The sequence below is a fragment of the Nerophis ophidion genome, linkage group LG10 (assembly GCF_033978795.1).
Source record: "Nerophis ophidion isolate RoL-2023_Sa linkage group LG10, RoL_Noph_v1.0, whole genome shotgun sequence".
Classification (NCBI taxonomy): Eukaryota; Metazoa; Chordata; class Actinopteri; order Syngnathiformes; family Syngnathidae; genus Nerophis; species Nerophis ophidion.
The window spans coordinates 30,340,880-30,347,157 of NC_084620.1; the positions used below are offsets into that span (position 1 = coordinate 30,340,880).

The 6,278-nt window shown below is 35.6% G+C and overlaps 1 protein-coding gene across 1 annotated transcript in view; it reads right to left on the reverse strand.

The window, feature by feature from the left end:
* LOC133560658 (lymphocyte antigen 75-like) overlaps positions 1–6,189 on the reverse strand; it is a 16,944-nt gene extending 10,755 nt beyond the window's left edge. Inside the window, exon 1 of the mRNA XM_061913428.1 lies at positions 5,977–6,189. The gene's annotated coding sequence lies outside the window, so the exon portion shown is untranslated. The remainder of the gene's footprint in view (positions 1–5,976) is intronic.
* Between the last annotated feature and the right edge of the window lie 89 nt (positions 6,190–6,278).

Below are 6,278 nucleotides of genomic sequence, written 5' to 3' on the forward strand. Positions count from 1 at the left end.
AAAAAAAACATACGAGTTGGGAAATTGTGTTAGATGTAAATATAAACGGAATACAATGATTTGCAAATCATTTTCAACCCATATTCAATTGAATATGCTACAAAGACAACATATTTGACGTTCAAACTGATAAACATCTTTTTTTTTTTTTCAAATAATCATTAACTTTAGAATTTGATGCCAGCAACACGTGACAAAGAAGTTGGGCAAGGTGGCAATAAATACAGATAAAGTTGAGGAATGCTCATCAAACACTTATTTGGAACATCCCACAGGTGTGTAGGCTAATTGGGAACAGGTGGGTGCCATGATTGGGGATAAAAGCAGCTTCCATGAAATGCTAAGTAATTCACAAACAAGGATGGGGCGAGAGTCACCCCTTTGTAAGCATATAGTCGAACAGTTTTAGAACAACATTTCTCAACTAGCTATTGCAAGGAATTTAGGGTTTTTACCATCTACGGTCCGTAAAATCATTAAAAAGTTCAGAGAATCTGGAGAAATCACTGCAGGTAAGCGAGGATATTACGGACTTTTGATCCCTCAGGCGGTACTGCATCAAAAACCGACATCAGTGTGTAAAGGATATCACCACATGGGCTCAGGAACACTTCATAAAACCACTGTCAGTAGCTACAGTTGGTCGCTACATCTGTAAGTGCAAGTTAAAACTCTACTGTGCAAAGCCAAACCCATTTATCAACAACACCAAGGAACGCCTCAGGCTTGGCTGGTCCTGAGCTCACCTAAGATGGATTGATGCAAAGTGGAAAGTTGTTCTGTGGTCTGATGAGTCCACATTTCAAATTATATTTGGAAACAGAGAACGTGGTGTCCTCCAGAACAAAGAGGAAAATAACCATTCGGATTGTTATATGCGCAAAGTTCAAAAGCCAGGATCTGTGATGGTATGGGGGTGCATGAGTGCCCAAGGCATGGGTAACTTACACATCTGTGAAGGCACCATTAATGCTGAAAGGTCCATACAGGTTTTGGAGCAACATATGTTGTCATCCAAGCAACGTTATCATGGACGCCCCTGCTTATTTCAGCAAGACAATGCCAAGCCACGTTTTATAACAGCGTGGTTTTGTAGTAAAAGAGTGCGTGTACTTTCCTGGCCCGCCTGCTGTCCAGACCTGTTTCCCATCGAAAATGTGTGGCGCATTATGAAGCATAAAATACGACAGCTCCCCCCATCCTTGTTTGTGAATTACTTAGCATTTCATGGAAGTTGCTTTTATACCCAATCATGACACGCACCTGTTCCCAATTGGCCTGCACACCTGTGGGATGTTACAAAAAAGTGTTTGATGAGAATTTCTCAACTTTATCAGTATTTACTGCCACCTTTCCCAAATTCTTTGTCACGTGTTGCTGGCATCAAAATCTAAAGTTAAGGATTTGCCAAAAACATTTTTTAGCAGTTTGAAAATCAAATATGTTGTCTTTGTAGCATACTCAACTGAATATGGGTTGAAAATGATTTGCAAATCACTGTATTCCGTTTATATTCACATATAACACAAATTCCCAACCCATATGGAAACAGGGTTTGTATATATATATATTTTTTTTTAATATACCAATGCTGCCCCCGAGTCAAAACGTTTGGTGACCCCTGCTCTAAATCAGTGGTTCTCAAATGGGGCTACGCGTACCCCTGGGGGTACTTGAAGGCATGCCAAGGGGTACGTGAGATTTTTTTTTAATATTCTAAAAATAGCAACAATTCAAAAATCCTTTATATTTATTGAATAATACTTCAACAAAATATAAATGTAAGTTCATAAACTGTGAAAAGAAATGCAACAATGCAATATTCAGGGTTGACAGCTAGAGATTTTTTGGTGGACATGTTCCATGAATATTGATGTTAAAGATTTCTTTTTTTTGTGAGGAAATGTTTAGAATTAAGTTCATGAATCCAGATGGATCTCTATTACAATCCCCAAAGAGGGCACTTTAAGTTGATGATTACTTCTATGTGTAGAAATATTTATTTATAATTGAATCACTTGTTTATTTTTAGTTATCTATATATCTTTTTTTTCCAAATAGTTCAAGAAAGACCACTACAAATGAGCAATATTTTGCACTGTTATACAATTTAATAAATCAGAAACTGATGACATAGTGCTGTATTTTACTTCTTTATCTCTTTTTTTCCAACCAAAAATGCTTTCGCTCTGATTAGGGGGTACTTCAATTTGAAAAATGTTCACAGGGGGTACATCACTGAAAAAAGATTGAGAACCACTGCTCTAAGTCTCATAGTCATTGTCACCCACGTCCCACTGGGGTGAGTTTTTCCTTGCCCTTATGTGGGCTCTGTACCGCGGATGTCGTTGTGGCTTGTGCAGCCTTTTGAGACACTATTGTGATTTAGGGCTATATAAATAAACATTGATTGACATATCTAAATGTTACATCTAAATAAAAATTTTAAATCCAAAATGTGAATCTAAATGTGAGCGCTTAAACTCTTGCAAAGTGTAAAGATGACTATTAGTAATATGCCATTTTCCACCAATCTGCGGCCTCTCAGCCGCGCCCACATCTCTACTTCTCAGTGTACGCCATAATGACATCTTCCTTACTGCGGAAGAAGGAATCGTGACGGATAAGAATAAACCTAAATAACCTGAATGTTAAAAACAAGATCATAAGTGAGCGTTAATAAAGTCATGTTTTCTTGCGCCGGGTTCTAACCTCAGACCAAATGATTTCTTCACACTCGCCCTGACCTTGTTTTTACCATTTCGCTCACAATTAGGACATATCCTGATGGACAGATGTGAACATTGTCTGACACGGAAGTGAAGCAATCAGATGTTTGAGCGCCTTGTTTTTAACTATGTCGTTATGCAACACGCCATGTTTACTCACACACGTTTGGAGTCAACATTTTTAACAATATGCACCTTTACTGGCATTCATTTGTCATTTAATATCTGCCTTTGTTCCTTCTTCCGTAGGAAGAAAAATGTGTCTTTGGACTACGCCGTAGATTTACATAGATAGATAGATAGATAGTACTTTATTGATTCCTTCAGGAGAGTTCCCTCAGGAAAATCAAAATTCCAACAGCAGTGTACAGATTTGAGATCAAATTGAAAAAGTAAATAATGGAGGTATGAACGGAAATAAAAGAGTAAGTATAACAATAAGAACAAAAAATTAAAAGTAACATGAATAAAAATATAAGAATATAACAAGAAAAACTAAGCAGTAGTTACCATGTTATGAATTTTTTTTTTTTTTTTTTTTTTAAATTGTATTACTGTCGACTATATGAAAGATGTGATGTGTATATTGCACCTTTAAAATGTATTGCAATGTTATTACTGCTTATTGCACCTTTTTTTTGTTGCAGTTTATTTCAGTACTGTTATTGTTTTGCATCCCCTGTCATCCTAGTACCCCCGCCCCCCCCCCCCCCACCCTCCTCCCCCAGAGAGGATTTGTACAGTTTGATGGCGTGTGGGGAAAAAGGAGTTTTTTAGTCTACTAGTCCTTAGCGCTCACATTTAGATAAATATTTTACGTTTAGATTTAACATTTGGTGTAAATTTACCATTTATATATAGATTTACCATTTATTGAGATTCAATATTTTTGTTTAGGTTTCAATTTAAGGTTTAGGTTTATCATTTAGATTTAGATTCAACATTTAGATCTAAAGGGGAACTGCAGTTTGTTAGGGGATTCTGCCTATTGTTCACAATAATTATGAGACAAGAAGACAGATATATTTTTAACACATATTAACTTGTAAATAAACAAATTAAACGTAAAAGGAAGTAAATGGGAGGTCTTCCATTTTACCCATAAAGCCCTCTAAATCAGTGGTTCTCAACCTTCTTTCAGTGATGTACCCCCTGTGAACATTTTTTTTAATTCAAGTACCCCCTAATCAGAGCAAAGCATTTTTGGTTGGAAAAAAAGGAGATAAAGAAGTAAAATACAGCACTATGTCATCAGTTTCTGATTTATTAAATTGTATAACAGAGCAAAATATTGCTAATTTGTAGTGGTCTTTCTTGAACTATTTGGAAAAAAATATATAAAAATAAGTAAAAACTTTTTGAAAAATAAACAAGTGATTCAATTATAAATAAAGATTTCTACACATAGAAGTAATCATCAACTTAAAGTGCCCTCTTTGGGGATTGTAATAGAGATCCATCTGGATTCATGAACTTAATTCTAAAAATGTCTTCACAAAAAAAGAAATCTTTAACATCAATATTTATGGAATATGTCCACAAACAACCTAGCTGTCAACACTGAATATTGCATTGTTGCATTTCTTTTCACAGTTTATGAACTTACATTCATATTTTGTTGAAGTATTATTCAAAAAAGACATTTATAAAGGATTTTTGAATTGTTGCTATTTTTAGAATATTTTAAAAAAAAATCTCACGTACCCCTTGGCATACCTTCAAGTACCCCTAGGGGTACGCGTACCCCCATTTGAGAACCACTGTTCTAAAGGACCATCCAAAAATCGCCAGCAATACTCTATTTACATTTGGTGACTTGAATATTAACCAAGTATTAGTGATATTGTTATTATAAGCGCTAACGCAAATAAACCATGTTTAGCGGCACATTGTCACAGAGAACCAATTAGCTAGTGTGGCTATGTTGACATTGGCTGGTGAGGTGCTTGCTCGCCCCTGAGCTGTGAAAGCTTATTCCAGATTAGTGATTCTCAAACTGTGGTACGTGCACCACGTGGTACGCCAAAGAATCCCTTGATTCAAGTACAGGGTTCAAACAGTCTGTAGTTATAGAGTGCCCAAAATATTAAAAACACTAAATAAAATATCTACTCTGTTCGTAATGAATACTTAAGCGTATTACGCTACTGTGTTTTAATGTTGGTTATTATGATGGTACTTTGGTGACAAGTTTGAGAAACCACTGTTTCAGATGATAAATAATGCCTCTCACCTTAATAGTACAGGATGAGAATATAATCCGACAAGTCTGTCAACTTTGACAGCAAATGTAAACCCGGAAATGGCGAGAAAGACACTTGATTCAAACCCTTTTGTCTTGGCAAAGATTGAGTCATTCTTCTTTTAAACAGTAATATTTGAACTTATCATAAAATCAGCATCCTGATGACATCAGACCTCGTACAGTAAGGGATGTTTTATCATGTTTGTTTACTCTCATAAAGTCTGTAGTGAGTAGTAGTCAAGGATGTTGTCAAAGGAAAAAAGCGATCGTTGTGATGAGTTTTGAATATTGTGCTGCTGTGTGCTCAAAATGTTCAAAATACCTAAATATTAAAAGGTATTATAAATGTGCCTGTTATTATATTACATATATACTTACATCATGTATATAAAACCTTGCTGGAGGTGTTTGGATGTTTCTTTAAGCAATTTATAGGCAGAATAGAGTGACTACTTTAGGCTCTATTGTAAGTGGACTTTTGATCACATTTATTTACTAGTTAGAATGCATGAAAAAAGAAAAACATTTTCTTATCTTACATAAGGATCGTGAATGATAGGCTAAAAAAAAATGCAGTTCCTCTTTAAGATTTAGATTTAATATTAGGGTTTAGATATAAAAATTAAACATAACATTTAATTTAAACGTAAATGTGATTAAAATTAATTTAATGTGATAAAAGTTAGTTCAATGTGGGAAGCTTTTTTTGGACAATGATGCTTCTTCTCATGTTAACTTTTGGGAGACACCGGAGTCATTTTGAATCAAGAAATAAAAGATTTTAAGACAATTCACCAGTAGGGTAAATAATTCCAAGATGGAATATACTTTTTTTTTACAATGTTCACAACTGGAAAAGATCAATGTTAAACAGCTATAAACATACAAAAAATACAGTAAACAAGCTTCCGTCAAAGAGTCACATGACAATATTGTGCTTTTCATGATAAATCCTACAAAAATGGTCATCTCAAAACAAAGAACTGAGAGCTCCATACTCACCAGACTTCTTTGGACGCCTTGCTAAAGACTTAAGTGAAGTCAACACACAGCGTTCTTGTCTTTCTGGCTTCCTAGTGCATTCTATAAGATCCTCCTGCATCAAACTTTCCAAAGGAGAACAGGTTTGGGTTGTATCGCCTCAGGGGTGCAACACAAGACGCAAGAAGAGTTTCCCTAAAAAGGTCACAACAGGGGTCACTGCTGAGCTGCTTCAGTGAGGCAGGGGTGCATGAAGGCCCCAACGGGACAAAGAGAGCATCAGTTAGATTTTGCCTCATCCGTTCCATAAAATGTGCTCTAAT